We start from the raw sequence: 19,292 nt of genomic DNA, 5'->3' as shown, positions 1-19,292 counted from the left end.
AGATCCCCAAATCCAAGTAGATTGGTAAAGCATTAAATATCTTCTTGGCCAACTGGCTTCAATTGCCACTCAATTATGTCATGCTTAATACCGTGTGGCTTGAATTTATGTCTTATCTTGCCAACTATTCCCAAGGCCCCTGGGAGGGAAAGGAATAGGATAGGTACATTGTATAAGCACACCAAAGCCTGGCGCTTTGGACTTCACAGCAATGCTGTCTGTTTGTTGATCTGAGTTGGCATGTACCTTTCTTTTGTCCCCAAGAGTCATGTGGGTTTATTCTCACTCTGTATTGATAAACATTCCAAAGGCTGTCTCGGCAAACAAGGCTGTGGTCTTGAATCACTGCTTTTGAGAACATACCCAATGTTTCATATCTCTCCATCATGAAAGTCTTGAAAGTCCCAATGGGCAGCCTCAGAGCTTCCACAGAGAACAATGGAAGAGGGCTCTGACCAAAGCTCGGGGTGTGGATGCTCATCTGTTGGTCAAGAGGGGAGAGGCCAGATATGACTGCCTTGGTTACCCCAAGAAGACGGATTCTGATCTGGGTAGAGGATGTTTGCCGTGACCTGGAGCAAAACCACTGGTGTCCCCATACGCCCAACCCCCTTAGTCCCGTGTGGACAGAGCAGGGCCGGCAGCAGCAGGTTCACTTAGCCACCTCCACCACTTGGGTGAGGGTTTCATCCCTGAGGCTCTCAAGGCCACTAGATATAGAACAAGGCGAGGTGATCTGGGAGAGTCTAGTGATTGAAAGTCTAAAACTAGAAACTCAGACATGTAAAACACAATATTTCAATTTTTCTAGAAACATGATTTTTCAAAAGGAAAAAAGGGACAGATGAAATGGATAATTTAATAGAGATAAAAGAAACAAAAGATTAGCTTTCTTTTGGCAAAAAGAATAGAGTTGAGATACATGATAAAAATAAGTGCATTTAGGTAAATGAATAATTTAAATTGAAATAGTGCAAGCAAAATTTTACCTCCATTAGCTGTTTGGGGTCATTTATCTGATGATTGCCTGATGTTTTCAAAGCATGGAGAGAATGAAACTCAAGACCTAAAAGGAAAGCAAATATTTTTATTTTGTCCTCTACGATTCAAGTACAAGACAGTACGTGAATTTCAAATTTAAAAATTTTCAGATTTAAAATTTTGTATTGCCTCATGATTATAAAGATAAAACAAAAAAGATAAAAAATAGATATACCCATTTGTATTTGGTATTAAAAAGCAAGTGTATTTAAATTGCAACATAACTGTGCTTGATGGTGGAATCTTTCTTACTTTTCAAAACGGTGACGTTGTACTCAATGTACACATTAATGTCATATTATTTATTAAGTGGCTGTTCTGGTTAATACACTGAGCATTTAACACAAAGTGAATGTTTAACCTGGGAACCTATATTCCATATTGTTGTAAGGAGTGGAGAAATCTTTCTGGCGAGATGGGCACACTATAATATAACAAATGGCACCAGGGAAGGACTGATCAGTTTGGAATGGTGCTGGGCAGGGACACTTCACTGGAGATGGGAAAGAAGGGGAGTCATAAAACAATAAAAGAACTGACCATAAATTCTAAGGGAAAAAAAGGTAAATACCCATGCATGTATTAAAAGTACTTACTAATTTTGCCCAGAAACTAATTTATGACATATTGAATTTCTATGTCCTGAAATTTTGATGTATTTTTTTCTGCCTTCTATTATTTCGCTATTATTCTATTTCAGGAGTATTTTCCCCCTGTGGCTTCTTTTCCAATCTTTCTTGTGGGAAAGTACAGGTAACATAAATCCAGCATCCTAGTCATGTCTAACTGTTGGGAACAGCTGCATCACTGTGCGACCATGATCCAGCTACTTTTATAACACTTTTGTCTTGTGAGACTGAAAAGCCATGACCTTATATAACCACTGCTCCTTTCCCCTGCCCAGACACCCACGACCACCATCCACTTTTTGTTTCCATGCTTTTTATTAAGTTCTTCATGAAAGCCAAATCCTGCAGTATTTTTTGTGCCTGGTTATTTCCCTTAACATCGTGTTTTCATGGTTCATGTGACTTGGAGCATTTGTCAAGTTTTCTTTCTTTTTAAAGATCATACTAGCTGGGCACAGTGGCACACATCTGCAATCCAGGTGACTTGGGAGGCTGAGGCTGGAGGATGTGAGTTCAAAGCCAGCCTCAACAACTTGGTGAGGCCCTGAGCAACTTAGCAAGACCTTGTCTCTAGATAAAAAATGAACAAGGGCTGGGGATGTGGCTCAGTGGTTAAGTGCCCCGGGTTCAATCCCCAGCACCAAAACAACAACAACAACAAGGATTAATTTTATTCCATGTGCGTATCTATCACATTTGGTTATGTGTTCTTCTGTCAGTGGACACCGAGGAGCTTCTACCTTTAGCTAGGGTAAATAATGCGGCAGAGAACCTGGATACAAATGTCTCTTCAGGACCCTGCCTTCTCTTCTTGTGCATGTGTTCCTGGGAGAGGAGTTGCTGAACTTCACAGTCCAGTAGTCTCCCCCAACTGCAGGGGAATACCTTCCAAGCCCCCTCAGTAGATGGGTGACCATGCTGATGGTATGAACTCTGTATGTGGTGTGTTTTCCCACACGGCACATTTGTACCTGTGATAAAACCTAATTTATAAATTAGGCACAGTAAGCAATTAATAACAACTAGTAATACAACAGAAAAATCATAACAATGTACCACAATAACATTTAGTTAAAATTTATGAATTATTTGTTTGTGAAATTTTCCATTCAATGTTTTCAGACCGTGGTTGGCCAGAGGTAACTGAAACTGAAGAAGATGAACCTGTGTAGGAGGGGGACTGCTTCAATGCTATTTTAAACGAGGGCTCTCCATACATTTCACAGCAGTGGTGCCACTTCACATGCCCACCCCTTGTGCCCAGGGTCCCATGTCTTCAGTTCCTCTCGGCACTTGCTGAATTCTCTTCCTGGGGTTTTCCTGCAGCCTTCTCGAGGCCTGGATGGGTTTGGACCTGCATCTCCCTGAGGACAGTGAGTGATGTTGACAGCTTTTGTGAGCACAGGGCTGTGTGTGGGCCACTTTGGAGAAATGTCTGTTCACATCCTTTGTACATCTTGATCAAGCTGTTGGCTACAGGCATTCTCATGCTCTGGGTGCTAATCCCTCATCAGATGCAGAGCTGCAAACATTCTCTCCCCTTCTGGACACTGTCTTATCTTCTACTGAGAGTGGCTTTCGGTGCATGAATTTTTAGACTGTCTGTTTTCTTGTGTTGTCCCTGTGTCCAAGAAGTCACCACCAAATCCAAAGTCACAAAGGTTTCCTCCTGAGCTTTTTCCTAGAGGTTTACAGTTCCAGGTCTCTGATCCAATGCAAGTTCATTTTTGCACACAGTGTTAGGTAAGGGTCTAGTTCAGTCCTTCTGCACATGCTTATGAGTTTTCCCAGCCTCTTTGTTGAAAAGGTTGCATCTCATTGGATGGTCATGGCATTCTTTTAAAAAATCGTCTGACCACTTACATAGTTTATTTCTGATGTATCTACTCCATCCCATTGGATGGAGTAAATTATTTACTGAACATTTATTTACAGGCTCAAGAGTCAGAAAACACAGAATAGAGTTTTGGTTTTATCACTTGTGAGCTATGTGTACTTTGGACAAGTCACCTAATCACTCTAAGATACAATTTTCTTATCTGTAAATGATGGTTTGTAAACGTAAAATAAGATAATTTTTTAGAAAGTTGAATGAACATGCTATCACACAGATATTAGGCACTGTTATTATGTGTTCCAGTAAACCTTTCACAAATTCTCCACTATATTCGTGTATTTTTTCCTCTTTTAACTTTCTCAAATTAAATAGTATGACTTATTCTCTTTACATATCTAAAATCCTCTTCCTATTTACTGATTAAGCATCTATGAACATTGAAAGTTCAATCCAAGAAATAGCTATTTTTCTTGAGAAGGGAAAATACTTTCTAAGGTAATTTCAAATTTGGTCATCACAGAAACTCAAATTTGAGACTTCTTTACTTGTACATTCATTGTTCAAAGTCCACAGACTACCCATCTCAGACAAAAGAGAGTTCTCACACTAATAATTCAACACAAGCAGCAGGACCTCAATAGACAGTGTTCCATAGTAAGCTCATTTACATGTGACAATCACATACTTATCAAAACTATATTAAATATTAGGTGCACAATGATGATTTCATGGGAATAAAACTGACTATGACATGAATGGGGACCTCACAGGACTTATCAGGATGATTTAATTTTATTTTGTTTTTTAAACATTACACTTCATGGGCATATGACTTCTTAGGTATTTGTATATCAGAGAACAATTTATTAATAATGACATCATATATAAAATAAATTTATAAATAATGAGAATTTATGAATTCCTTGTGAAATAAAATTGAAATTTCTTTTGGATAAGGTATGCTTTTTAACTATAGCTATTATATGTACTTGATAGGAAAAATTACTTCAGGTTTTGTCCTGTTACTTTCATTTAAACTACACATTTTTAGGTTATGACTTGCTACTTTTATTTAAATGACATTTTTGAGCAATAATTACTTACCTCAATAATCCCTATTCACCAAGAACATTAATAAGATATAGAAAACATGTTTTTAAGAATAATGCTTTTATTCCATAAGTTATTTCTTGGAACTAAGTAGAAAAGACCATGGAAGCTATATTGGCATATATGAATCACTAGGGTGTGACCAAGTAAATCACAGTTCAGCACTCCAAATAGTACCCAAGTGACTTTCCAGACTAATGCTACTGCTAAGACTGTACATTAGCTGGAATTCAACATAAGTTATATTCATTTACTGACTGAGTTCAGGCTGAGATTCCATTCCATGTACTGTGCTGAAGCAGAAGTTTAATGGCACCCTAGAGGCCTCAGGGGCTTAATGCAACTTCCAAATTGATCTCACTTGCTTTAGGAAGAGGCATACCTACTAGGGAATCTGGCTCAGGCAGTTTTAATTTTTCACCACCAGAATCAAATTTGCAGGGTTTCTCCACCTGCCTCCATGCACGACTTAGGGAAACAGAGCTGATCACTTAGTCCAGACTACCAGCATTAGATTCTATCCACAGTATCAAATACTGGTTTCCTTTCCATCCTCCAGCCCTTGCTAGTTCATCCTTTGCAAAAGTAGTAGAATCTTTCTCTAATGTGCATGACTGATCCTGTCATTCCCCTACTTAAAAAAGTAACATTTAGTGGCTCCCAGCTTGTTCCTAGGATAAAAGTCAAACTCCTCACTACGGTTTATTTATTAGGCTTTAGCTTGTCTGTTCTCTATTTATCTTTTGGACTTATTTGATTTCTTTCCAGCAACCCACCCTCTCCCCAGATACACATTCCAGCCTAACACTAGTGAACCACCATGCAGTTCTTCTAATGCTACTTTTACAGCTCCTACTTCCTCCTGTTAAATCTGGCTAACTTCTACTGAACTTCATAATTCAACATGGGCAATACATATATGTGTGTATAAAGAACATTATGTACATATCTATCATACATTATGTACATATTACATATCATACGCTCTATATATAATAAAAGAAAAATAGAAGTCCTAATATTAAAACTTAAACATTTCTGAGTGCTGACATTGAGCCTGTTATTACTTGCTGATTCCTCACAACCACCCAAACACCCACACAAACACCACAAAGTAGATCTGCTCATACTCCAGTTTACAAATGCAAAAACTGCTCAAGCTTATGAGCAGATGTGGGATCAATCTGAGGCTATTTAGCTCCAGAGTGGAAGCACCTAATCATCCCTGTATATTGCAAGGATTTTTTTTCTTATAATTATCTCTGGGTTTTAAGCCAATAAATTCAAAATATGGCTTACAAATGTCTTCCAAGTTAATGGATGTTACTTGTTGAAAGGCACTTATCCAGGCCTCTCTCCAGTGCCTGTTTTAGTCCCAATTTCAGTAGATGTTTTAGGAACTACTTCAAAAACGTGCAACCATAATATGCTTTCTTTTTGCACAGAAAAAAGAAATCTTCAAGAAGACAGAGAAGAAGGCTCTCAGAGTTTATATGTGTGAAGCATTTGTGGATCTTGAGCTGAGATGAAGATAATGTGAAGAAAAATTCCCACTGTGACAGGTGATCCAATACAGACTTCAGTGCCAGCACTGGGTTGCAGTGGAGTCTAGAATACCAAAAAGCAAAGGCAAAATAGCAATTACCATGCCCTCAGGAAGGCTGCAGAGTATAGGCATCTAAGCCTGCCTCCCACCCTATGCAGTCAGCAAGGAGCACGTTGTGTAGAAGACTGTTGTACACCAAGCCCAAAGCTGGATGCTATAGGGGAGACAGGACAAGAGGATCCATTCCCTGAGAGTCTCTGTTGGACTTACAAGAGTCTTCAATTTTAAGTTCAGGTCATAGAATCAGGCTTAGTGATCAGAATTCCTTTATCAAAATAATATAGAAGTATTTTTTGTCCTAGATACAAATGATATTATGTGAAATATCACCTCTAGATAAATGAAATGCAACAGAAATATCCTGTGATAAAACATTTTATATTTTTATGTCACATGAAATCATAAAAAATCCCCAAGGTAGAAAGAATTTCCACTTAGAACCCATTATTTCTTGATCAAGGAGTTTGACATTGAGTCAAATGACACTTCAGTAATTCTTGGAAGACTCTGAAATTAACTTATGCTCCAAGCAGGGTAGGAGAAGGGGTACCTTCTTACCTAGTAGTTAAAATGAAAATCTGAGCTAGGGATGTAGCTCAGTGGTAGAGTACTTGCCTAGCATGTGTGAGGCCCTGGATTTAATCCCCAGTACCATAAATAAATAAATAAATAAATAAGTAAATAAACAAATAAATAAATAAAATGTATATACTAATTCACTATTTTGAACAATCATAGTCATACTTTTGGGAGAGCATGGAGGGGAGACATTTCTAAAACACTTTAAAAAACTTTTCAGAACATCTCTAAAAGACATTTTTTTTCTTCCATTGGCCTATTTGTAAAGTAGACAATTTTTATACTATAAGTGGACAGGTTATGTTTCTAATCACAAAACAAACAACCTTTCCAGGTAAAATCAATGGCAATGACTGGCACTCTACAAGTACTCTAGAAGTAGGAGACAGAAACGAAGTCCACTCCTCAGGAAACCTTAAAAATTTCACCGAGTCATGAAAACAACACAAAGAAAAACTAGCTTGCATCACCTCCTTGGGCACCATGTGAAGGGCATGAAGAAACCAGGTTAGTCTAGGAAGGAAGATAGTCTTCACTGAAAAGAGCAAGAAGTGTACTACTGGCTCAGGGTGAGGTTCTCTGCCACAAGATGATGAGAGAGAAAGGTTTATGGGAAAATGGATGGGAGTCTGAGGAACTTTTCCTGTGTACTGTCCTAGTATAATTATTAAAAGTGCCTCCTTTCTGTTTCAAAATATTCTGGTCTGAATGGTAAATTTTGTGATCTTCCTATGAATATGAGAGAAATCACTGGTCTCCTTTCCTTTCTGTCTCTCACAGTATGAAGTAAGTACCTGAAACTTTAAGGACCTGAGAAAAGCAGACTTAGAACCAAGTGATTCTGAAACTGCAAAAAGTGCATATTTAATAATGAAAGCAAAGTTTTATTTTTCCAATTTAAGACATGTTTAGGGAATTATTCTCTTATTTTTAGAGAAGGGCATGGAGGAGAAACAGGAATAAGGCCTGTGCATGATCTTTCACTCTGTAGTAGACCTTGGTTCTTCTGTTTTTGACCATTCCCATTCCCAAATTCCTAAATTGAAGAATGGAGGAAAAAATTATTAAATATAACTCATAAACCTTAAAGTAACATTAAATATAACTCAGAACCATACCCAAAATAATTTAAAATCTACACTGGCACCTAAAAGTGATGAAGCTATGATCACTCTCTTGTCACCAGCTAAGCTCTGGGGACTTGAAATTTTGACTTTTACATCACCCAAAGTGGTTAGGTTCAGAATTTAGGTTTTGTTTATAAATATGGCATTTGATATATGCTATTTCAGAGGAGGGTGTTTGTTGAGAAATTCTGAATACTGCTTTTGATTCTCTTTAAGTTATATATAAAAATGCATATAAATATACTTCCATTTAATTACTTGAAATTATCTTAATAAAATAGGTGAATGTTATGGTTTAGATGTGGTTTCCCCCAAAAGCTCACATGTGAGGCAATTCAAGAAGGTTTGGAGGAAAATGATTGGTTTATAGCCACAACACAATCAGTGAATTAATCCCTAATTGGGATTAACTGAGTGGTAACTGAAGGCAGGTGGGGTGTGTTTGGAGGAAGTGGTTCATTAAGGGAATGGCTATGGGGTATATGTTTTTTATCTGGAGAGTGGAGTTTCACTGCTTCCTTGTCAGCACTTGAGCTGCTTCCCTCTGCCACACTCTTCAGCCATGATGTTCTGACTCATGTCGTGCCTGGAGAAATGGAGATGGTCTTCTGTGGACTAAGACCTCTGAAACTGTAAGCCTCCAAATAAATTTTTCCTCCTGTACAATTATTCTGACTGGGTCCTTTAGTCTTAGCAGTGAAAAAGCAAGTGAAACATGAACCTTACTAAATGGCTTTGGGTAAAATGTGAGTCATCTAATTAACTGCTGCTCGCCCAAACCAAACTAAAACCCATCTAAAAATTGTTTTAATATTGATACAAACCACCAAATTGTTCAGGCCTTCTCTTGTATATATATCTGTATGTCTATAGATATTAATAGATGAATAGATTGATAGATAAGTATCTATTTTAACTTACAAAGCAAAACCACTGACTTTCAAGGGAGAAACTGACACAGGGAACACTGTTCCTGGCACTTAGTCCATGAGGCATTTTTCTCCTGATCTCTTCTTCACAGAGCTGTTAGATGATGATGTGGTTCTAGGATTTGATTTGGGAGGAACTCAATACTTACAGGTTAATTTTCTTTTCTTGCTTTAGATATTATATCCTTTGTATCATTGCCTATTAGAGAAGATGGGGTTCTTTTTCTTTCTCCTTCCCTGGAAATCTATGGAAGATGTGGTACCTGTGGTCAGTTGAAGGGTTCTTGTCATTGATTTGTCTCAATTAACACAACTCCTTACACACCTGTACAGATTTGCCAAACAGGAAAATTTAGCCTCCCTAGCACAACTTCCTATCTTCCTTCTTTTGAATCTGTGACCATGTTGGGCTTAGCTCCATGGCAGAAGGAAGGACACCATGGTTGACAGCCCTACTAAGATGACATGGAGTGAAGAGCATGCCTGACCCTTGACAGTCCTACAGCAGCACACAAAAGCACTCAGCTCTATGTGTCCTTGCAAAAATAGGTATTTCCTTCTTTTATATCTAAATCAAAGACTTTTAAAAACTCATGTCTCATTACTGCTTTAATTTTATTTCTTTAATTACTGCAGAGGATGTAATCTTGCTCTTTCTATTTTTTAAAAATTACATACTCCTGTCTCTCCACTTCTGTTAGAATGATTTCTCCTTCAAGCTTGGATTTCTTTGCATAAACATTGTGTGTGTGTGTGTGTGTGTGTGTGTGTGTGTGTGTGTGCACATGTGCTTAACACAGTGGTCCTCCATTGGGCTGAGGATTGGGGGAGTAATGTCAATATCTTCCCACTGTTGTATCACTATTTTGAGTAAACAAGATATCCTGATGCCCCAGCTAATTAATTAATTAATCAATTCACCAGTTTATGCAGTCACTTCTCAGATATGTACTGCAAGCCCACTGCTCCAGGCCCTGTTCTAGGAGCTGGCGACATAGCTGCAGTGAGACATCACCCCCTCTGTATGCAGCTTACATTATAATGGGGGGGAAGTTGAGAACCAGCAAATAGATAAAAGGGACATGCTAAGTTCAGGTACTGATGAGCACTGTGAAGACAAGTATATGAGGGTCGGAGGATCACCATGAATATGATATGACTTTAGGTGAAGAACAGGAGTTGTCCTATTGTAGTTCTTCCTTCCCCTCTTTCCTTCTGTCTTCATTCCTTCCCCAATTCTCCACCCCCCCCTCTTCCTTCTGCCCTCTTCTCTTTCCTGATACTGCAACTGCAATAGGATAGATAATGTGGACTCAGAGATGAGCTCTAGGGTTATTTTTTTGTTTTGTTTTCTTTTTCTTCATGGAGAAGCCTATTCCTAATGAATATTTTATTATCCCTTCCAAGGAGCTAGTTCAACCTTGGGGACATTGGCTAACACTTGAAATGAATAAATATTATGCAGGTTCCATCAGCCCTCCTTTCTTCATTGTCCAGTTCCCAATGGTGACTAAGGTTTGCACTAGTGTTGTATGACCTCAGAGCACTTTCATTAACAGGCTCAGCTAATGAGTCTTTTCTTGGCCTGCGTATATTAGCTAATCATTTTTGAATAGACATGTAATTAATTTTCAAGTGTTCTTCTTGATTCAGTCACAGAGCTAATGATGTTGAGGATAAAAATACTTCTTCTAAAATGAAATTCATGCCAGTTCACTGCTGTCTGGCTGTTCTTCACTATTGGGTTTCTTTTTGCAGTTCATTACAAACTAATCCTTTTAAAAATCTCATTGTCCTCATTTGTGCCTGTTTTAAAGGAGCAGTCTTAGAGGAACACTTCTTATCTTACCCTAACTTACCTGTTAAGTTCAAAGCTTTCAATTTAGTGGACTCAGTTTATATATATTTATACACATTAGTATAACATTCTCAGTCAGTGATTCCTTGGTCCTTAACGTTTTCTCTGAAAGTTTAAGTACTACTTTTTTGTGCTTGGCCAGTATCTGGGCATCTATCATGGTCCTTTAAAGTATAATTTGTATAAGCCAAACCCAAACAACCAAAGGCTGAATGTTTTCTCTGATATGATTAAGCTAATTTACAATAAAGGGGGATGGGTAGGGAAGAATAGAGTTACTTTATATTAGGAAGAGGAGAGTGAAGGGAGGGGAAGGGGTCTGGGGGAAGGAATGAAAGTAAAGTCAAACAGATATTATTACCTCATGAACATGTATGACTGCATGACCAATGTGATACTGTAATATGTAAAATTGGAAAAATGAGAGATTACACCCCATTCATGTATGATCTATCAAAATGTATAGATGCATTCTTCTGTCATGTACAACTAATTAGAACAAATAAAAACATTTTTTTAAAAGTATAATTCATATTATTACCAATTAATAAGTGTTTGGACAGTAATCCCATTGTCTTCTTACTCTTGAAATTGAGCCACAGGAAAAAAATAATAAAGTAACAACAACTTCTGTCTATGGATTTGTTTGCTAGCAGTATCTTCAGCACATTGGAATCATATTTGCCCACAGCAGCAAAGTCTATCAAACTTTGCCTTCCTTTATCCCATAATTTTGGCCTATTTTTGTCAACTCTCTTAATCATTTCTACTGACATTCAAACATTAACAAGGCTAATGGTGGCAGATAATTTAAGAATGTTCCTAATCCAATCCAACCATAAGTGAAATTCAGCACCAAAATACACTTGAGTACATTCATGTTAACACAGGACAATGCAGATTTGTAATATTTCACATAACCTTGAGTATCTAGTTCAATTATGTGGGGAAGTTAAATAAGCCACCAAGGGTCAGAGATGTGTTAGGAGAGTGAACACTGTCAAGCATTTCTGAATTCACCTCCAGGCTCTGCCACTGGTGAACTAGGTGACTACAGTCAAGTTGTTAAACTTGGAATGGTGATAGTATTTATCTCTGGGGACAGTGGCAAGGATTGAAATAAATGAAAGCACACAATCACTTAGCAAGTGCTCAGTACATGGTAAGCAGTTCCCAATGCTACCTGTGATCATTGTCATCATTATTTGGATAAGTGACAATTACTGGCCACATGCATTACAGTTTTGAAAAGTCATGTTAGGTTTCATGCCAAAATATATATATTTTTTTTTTGGAAAATACATTATCATGGAGAAGAAACAAGAATAATGTCAGGAAATGTAAACTAAGAATTGCATGAGTATTTCTTTGAATCAGCAAGGCAAAATGTGGAGTCAGAAATGGATGCTGGGCATTCAGGTTTTACACACTAAAGTTGGCAATTTTGCAAAAAGAACCATGGAATTCTAGAAATCACTAGTAGCCTTTTATTTCAGAAAGCAAACCTAACGTTCTGTTAATGTTCTGAAAACGAGGCAGAGAAGCCTCAATGTGGAAAATACAAGTAATGCATTTTTTGTAACATCTGTGAAAAATGAGCCTAGAGCTTTGATGCAGAGCTGCCAGGCCAGCAGTTGCTTATCTTCTTTAAAGCCGCCAAAAAGGCCATGGAAATGGGCATGAAAGGGAGAGATGCTCTGTCAACGCAGGGCTCATCCAGCTCCTGCATAACGACTTCACACTGAGACCTTAGCAGAGATATAATGAGTGGACTGTGTCCAAAAGAGACAAGCAGAACCACCAGAAACCAGGAGGACATGGATGAAAAGAAACACCAACTTGAGTTTCTATCAAGACAGACTGAAGTGTTAGAATTGTTAAATCTGGAAATTCAAGTTTGGAGAGAGTATAGCAAACACATTGACAAATTCTATGAAAATAGATTTGTTGATTAAATTTGGGTCTGCTAGGATGAGTGGGGGTACCCTGAAGTTTAAAAGAGATTATCTTATTATCATATTACATATAAAAGAAGGAAGTACTTTTCAGAGCAACAAAGAAAATATAGACCTTTTTAAGTCAAAGAAGTGAAAGAAATACAGTTTTAAAAGGTAATAATAAAAAAAATAATAAATAAAAAAAAAAGGTAATAATGAGGTTGGGCAAGGTGGTGCACACCTGTTATGCTAACTGCTAGGGAAGCTGAGTTAGGAGTATTGCAAGTTCAAAGCCAGTCTCAACAATTAGTGAGGCCCTGAGTAACTTAGTGAGACCCCATCTCAAAATAAAAAAAATAAATAAATGAAAAGGACTGAGATGTGACTCAGTGATCAAGTGCCCTGGGTTCAATTTAAAAAAAGTAATAATGAATTATTAGATTAGAGCTTCAGAATGGGTTATCTGGGCAAAAGGAGAAAGTTTGCCTGATTGAGGCCACAGTTAACTCTGCATATATCTCTTGGTCTTTTTGTAAGAAAATTAGATTGAATTTCCCTTTGATGCTATCCAGCAAGGCAATTTCTCCTTTTTAAAAAATTAGTCAAATTTATAAATGTCCTGTCTTTTTTGTGAAATGGTCATTCAGGTAAGATCACAAAAGAAGACAGAGGAGAGGTTCAGGGAAATTCTTGTTATACCCACAGGTCCAAGAGCCACAGTTTTCCTTTACAGGACTACATGGGAGTCACCAGGGTGGTCAGGAAGCAGAAGGTAGGAGTGAGGGGGAGACTTAGGTGAGAGCCTTTCTTGGGGGTCTCTCCAGGGGCAAGGTGAAGAGTTTAGGACTGACTATTTCAATGATTAGGGTGGGTTTTGGGCTATAATTGCACAACACCTATTCCTGGGGTATACAGGCCAGGTAGAAGAGGTATAGCTCCTGGTGGTTTAGAAAGCCTATCAAAGATGTGCTCCTGAATGGGCCTTTCCTGACTCTAGGAATGTGATCAAATTTTGCAAGGAAGAGGAGAATTATATAAATTTCCTTCTCCACATCAGCTCTTTGAGTTTTTTTTAACAGGTGGAATAGTGTTTTTTCTGCCAAATTAAGCAAGGAGCCAACATTGTACTTGGGTTCATACTGAGAGAAGAAACACACAATCTGAAGCTGTGGGTTGAGAGGTGTTTTGGGCCATTTCAGACCGTTGGAGCTTAGTAACTGTGAATCTACTGCTGCTTTCATCCATTTGCCTTCCCAAAACCACAGGATTTGCTTTCACACATGGTTAAGCCTGCTTCTCAATAGCAGACCTGGAAATTCTTTCCATTAATCTGGAATATGTAATGGCTAGAAGTGGACTTTGATATTTTCCTTTGCCAATAGATATTGTTCTCTAATGCAGAATGAATTCCAACCTGACAGTTTCTGAGAGTAGCAGAGGGCAGAGATGACTTGATGGTACACTGTATTATTGATTCTAGATGATCAGACACTGGCAGTTAAATGTGCTTTATTCTATACCCAAAGAACAGGCATGGATTTAGAGCAAGAGATAAAGGTGCCATTCTTTTGCTGTTTGAATGCAACCAAAGTGTTGCATTTATAGAACAAATGACCTCCTGAAGAAGAGATGGAGCTGGCAACTCCTCAGTTGAAAATGTTTGTCTGACTCCCACAAGATCAATATGCCCTGGATAGACTGCAAAGACCTCATTTAGAGTTTGCATTGTGTGTGGTTAAGATATAAAAACATATTGCCAAAGTTTATTTTATATGTTCAATTTTTGAGAACTCACTAAATGTTTCATGCATATAATCTCATTTTCTTTTCCAAGCAAATCCATGAGATAGATGCTACTAATATCTTCTCTTAAAGATGGGAAAATGAAGATTGATAGAGTGAAGTATCCTTCCTAATGATAAGGAAGTGTCAAGGTAGTCATGGAGTCAGAACCCAGGTCCAAGTTATCTGCTACTAAAACTCTGGGCCATTTTGTATGCTTTCTCCTGGTCTCTATTTGACATTTTGGTCCTTCACTTGTGATAAATCTAGTTTTATTCTTGGTTAATAACTTGGCAGCCTTTATGTCTGTAGGACTGTTCTCTACCACATTCATCATTTCTGTCTTCCTTCAGTTATTGCCTCAGAATTCTTTCAGCCTAAAGGGTAAATACCACCTCTGTTCCCAATCCTTCAGGTTATAGTCTGGCCCCTTTGGACAAGAACATATTTAGCTCACAGGTTCTCCTCTAAGGCCTTCTGGCTATTGACTGATATTTTTAGGCAAGGATTATTAAGGAATGATATTGTAAAGTTTGGCATGTCAATGGTTTGCAATGACACAGTTATTTTCATGGTACATTAATACCTGAGAAGGTGTATGGTGGTAGATAGATGAGACACAGGTAAAGAGGTCCTCGGCAGATAAAGTACAGTAAGGAGATGCATGCCTGTACACTAATATAAAGGTGGAAGGACAGTTCACACAAGACTGTTATTCCTGGTTTATGTGTTCTTTATTGTGTGCTAAGTTGCTTCAGTTAATAGAACAAACAGACAGCAGATTGACTTGGAAAAGTCATATAAAAATAACTGAGAGAGAACACAAACCGAGGATCAAAAGTGAGAATTACCCTACCACATTTTTTGCATCATGTTTATAGCTTGTAAAGTATATCTACATTCATTTTCTAACTGGAGCCATGTAACATATTATGATGCAGGAAGACAGGCATTATCTGACCATTTTACAGACAAAGGATCCAAAATTAGAGAAGTTGTTTGACCTGTCACAGGTCACAAGGATTCTCTGATTCCACTGTGTTGTTTCCTTTTCCCTAGCAGGCAGAGCTACTGGCCTTAGCTACATAGCAATAAGCCCACTTGCCATGTGATTTCTATTAAAATCTGAAGCCAAGTCAGCATTTCCAAACCACAACTTCAAAGCCATCATCATCTAAGAAAGTCTTTCCAGCTACGCACCTTCTAGTTATGCAAATGAAACCCCTATCCAAGGATTTACTCAAATTGTGAAAAAGGAAAGACATATGTGATCCAAATCTAATCTTTCTTAATCTATCATATTAGAATATAAAATAGGGTCTCAAGTGTATGACAGGTAGTACCTTCTTTTAAAAAATTTAAAAATAAATATAAATTGTGGTAAAATGTACATAAGATAAAATTTACCATCAGCACATTTTTTAATTTGTTCTAATTGGTTATACATGACAGTAGTATGCATTTTGATACATTGTACACAAATGGAGCATAACCTCTCATTACTCTGGATGCACGTGGTGCTGAGTCATACCAGTAGTGTAATCATACATGTACATAGGGAATATTGTTTGTCTCATTCTATTGTACTTCCTTATCCCCACTGCCCCAACCCTGCCCTCACTCCCCTCGGCACAATCCAAAGTTCCTCCACTTTTCCCTATCCCCCCATCTCACTATGGACCAGCACCTGCTTATCAGAGAAAATATTCAGTCTTTAGTTTTTTGGAATTGTCTTATTTCACTCAGCATGATATTCTCTAGTTCCATCCATTTACCTGCAAATGCCATAATTTCATTTTTCTTTAAGGCTGAGTAATGTTCCATTGTGTATATATACCACATTTTCTTTACCCATTCTTCTATTTAAGGGCATCTACATTGGTTCCATAGTTAAAAATACAGTTTAGTAGTGTTAATTACATTCAGGGTATTGCATAGACAATGTCCAAAACTCCCTTCATCTCACAAAACTGAAACTCCTTACCCATAAACAATCACAACCCATTAGTTTCTTGCTCCCCTGATTCCCTGGCAACCATCATTGTATTTTCTGCCTCTGTGAGTTTGACAACTAGGTAACTCACATAAGTGGAATCACACAATATTTGTCTTTTGGTGACTGGTTGACATCACTTACAAAAATGTCTTCAAGTTTCACCATTCTAATGTGTCAGAATTGCCTCCCTTTTTGAGGTATAAGAATGTTCCATTGTATCTGTATATCACATTTTATCTGTTCAAGTTTCAGCGGACACTTGGGTTGTTTCTGTCTTTTGGCTATTGTGAATGATGCTGTGATGAACATGGCCATACAAATATCTTTTTGAGATCCAGCTTTGGATATTTTGGATCCTGTAGAAACTATTTTAGTTTGAGGAGCTGCCATGCTGTTTTTCTTATTGTCTGCCCCATTTTACATCCCACCAACAGGACACAGGAACACTAATCTCTCCACATCCTTGCTGACTTTCATTTTTTTAATAGAAAATATCAAATGGGGGGAATTGTTTAATACATTGTGTTTTTGATTGTCATTTTCCTAACATTCATGATGCTAAACAGATTTTCACTGACTTCTTGGCCAATGGGATGTCTGGCTTTGGAGTCATTTTTGTAGAAACATGTATTCAAATTCCTTGCTTATTTTTCAATTGGTTTGTTTTTTGTTGTTGAGTTATAAAAGTTATTTATGTATTCTAGATCCTAACCCCTTATCAGATACTTGCAAATTTTTTTCCCCATTTCATAGGCTGGCTTTTCACTCTGTTGACACTGTCCTTCACTGTGCAGAAGTTTGAAATTTTGATGTAGTCACTTTCTTCTTCATCAGTTCTTAGCCTGTGTTCCTTTTTAGAAATCAATTAAATACCTAGATCATCTCCTAAGGAAAATCATACATGTATATACACATTCAAATACAATCTCACATACCTAATACCTACTCATGAGATTTCCAGTTCCTTGATCTCTATCCAGGGAGTTTTAGGGAAATTTCTGGGGGGATTTCTGCAGTTTGACGGCTCAGTTCATGATGACTGAGCTGGGGTTGGCACAGATCCTGGGTGCTGGTGGCAGCTCCAGTTCTGCTGCACTCTGAGTCCAGGCCTGCTTGATTCCAGATCCTGCCCTTGGATTTCCTCTAGTGGAGGAAAGTTAGGTCTGCAGTTCTTGCAATGACAGGGATTTAACTAGGATGGCAGAAAGGAAAGTTCAGATGTGTAGGCAGGGGCTAACTGTGTGTGGTGGGGTGTGAGGGTAGGTGCCTCTCAGGAAGGTGACTGCACCTGAGAAGATAGATTAGTTAAGGTCCCCAGAAAAATGGAAACCTTCATGAGCACTTAATACAAAGGGAACATAATTCAGGGAATTGGTTCACAGGAGAGAAAAGAGGCTGAAAAATGAAGCAAGGTAACAACTTCCCAATCCAGAGTTCTGTCTAAAGTAGAGAAGCAATGGGGAAATAGACCAAAGCAGGAAAATAAAAAGTGGGAGGAACACATTGGCTTCTGCTTTACTCCACCCAGTGTCTCCATTGGCCACTCACCCAGAGCACACTTCTGGGGACCAAGGAAGCAGAACAGGGGGAGGGTGTGGAATGAATCTGAGACATACAGACCCTGATGGCAAGGTACCCGAGGGACATCTGGATCATGGGATGTTAGCAATCCTCTCCCAAGGTACATGGAGGATCTCAGTTCTTTGTGTGCATTTTATCTGTTGACTTGGTTGTGCCACTTGAGATCTGCTGATTAAACATTATACCTTTGGCTGCTAGCAGTTGGAAGGATTTTATCTGCTCTCCTCAGTTTCCACTAGGACTGTGAAAATTCAGGACCACGGTAGATGGAGCAGAGGAAGAACAAGGGAGAAGTGAGCAGACCTGTGGCCAAACTCATAGCCTTTGTTAATCAATGAAATTAGTAATTTATGGAAATAGGTCTGGTTTGTTGATTTGGGAAGGTAGAAAACAGGGTGCCTTTGATAACTATTCAAGGAGGGCAGGGTAGGGAACTTTTAAACTCGTAATTTTGAAACTAGTTTCTTCTGTACATAATGAAGACCAAGGCTAATTTTTCATTTTCCTTTCTTAAGTGTCCATTTCCTTACACATAGCCCTTAAGTAAAGCAAACGACAGTGACACAAAAGCACTACAAAAATAAAGACTACTTGTAGGACAGACTAGGTGGTAGAGCAAAATGAGAAAAGGTGAACTAGAAGAGAAAAGAAAAAGAGTAAGAGGTGGAGCCAAGGGAGAGAGCAAGGTAGAATTTTGTTTAAAAGAACAGGGAGGAGTCATTGGGAGAGCCGGGCATTAAATAGGGGATGAATAAAATAGAAAAATGAAATATGGTGAAAATAAAAGGGAAGGGGGATTAAGAAGAAGCAGAGAAGTTTTGAAGGGAGCTTATATGAAGCTAATTGTCAAGTACACTCAACGAGGCACTTCCACCTTTGTATGAGCTTTCAGTTTTCATAACTCTAGTTCTACTGTATTCCATGTGACTGGCACTCTGAGGTCTGAAAGAACTTATCAGGTAATGGCGTGAAGTAAATGACCCCATTTGTTGGACTTCATTTGACTCCAGGCAATTAGATGGGTAGGATACCCAGACAGGGTCCATGGCCTCTTGCTTAACAGGGACTGAGGCAAACATGAGTGTTCTTTTAGTTAAATCTTCTAGGGTGTTCTGGTATTTGGCTTTGTGAGGCATGGTGCTGAATGCTGATGGTGGGGGCAAATAGTTTTAGGTAGAATATAGATCCAAGCATGAATTAACAAATTCAAGATATGGTTCTTTAGAATCACTGAAATCAGAGGCAAAAATTATGAGTGTTAGAGTAAAAGAAAGTCATGA

At 38.2% G+C, this 19,292-nt stretch overlaps 1 pseudogene across 1 annotated transcript in view; it reads right to left on the bottom strand.

Annotated features, from left to right (window-relative positions):
• Window positions 1-19,148, bottom strand: part of LOC306641920 (Krueppel-like factor 3) — a 284,135-nt pseudogene extending 264,987 nt beyond the window's left edge. Inside the window, exon 1 of the transcript in view lies at window positions 19,008-19,148. The product of the transcript in view is annotated as a Krueppel-like factor 3 (transcript). The remainder of the gene's footprint in view (window positions 1-19,007) is intronic.
• Between the last annotated feature and the right edge of the window lie 144 nt (window positions 19,149-19,292).

Source organism: Sciurus vulgaris (genome assembly GCF_902686455.1).
Source record: "Sciurus vulgaris genome assembly, chromosome: 12".
Taxonomy (NCBI): domain Eukaryota; kingdom Metazoa; phylum Chordata; class Mammalia; order Rodentia; family Sciuridae; genus Sciurus; species Sciurus vulgaris.
This window is presented reverse-complemented; position numbering and strand designations above follow the sequence as displayed.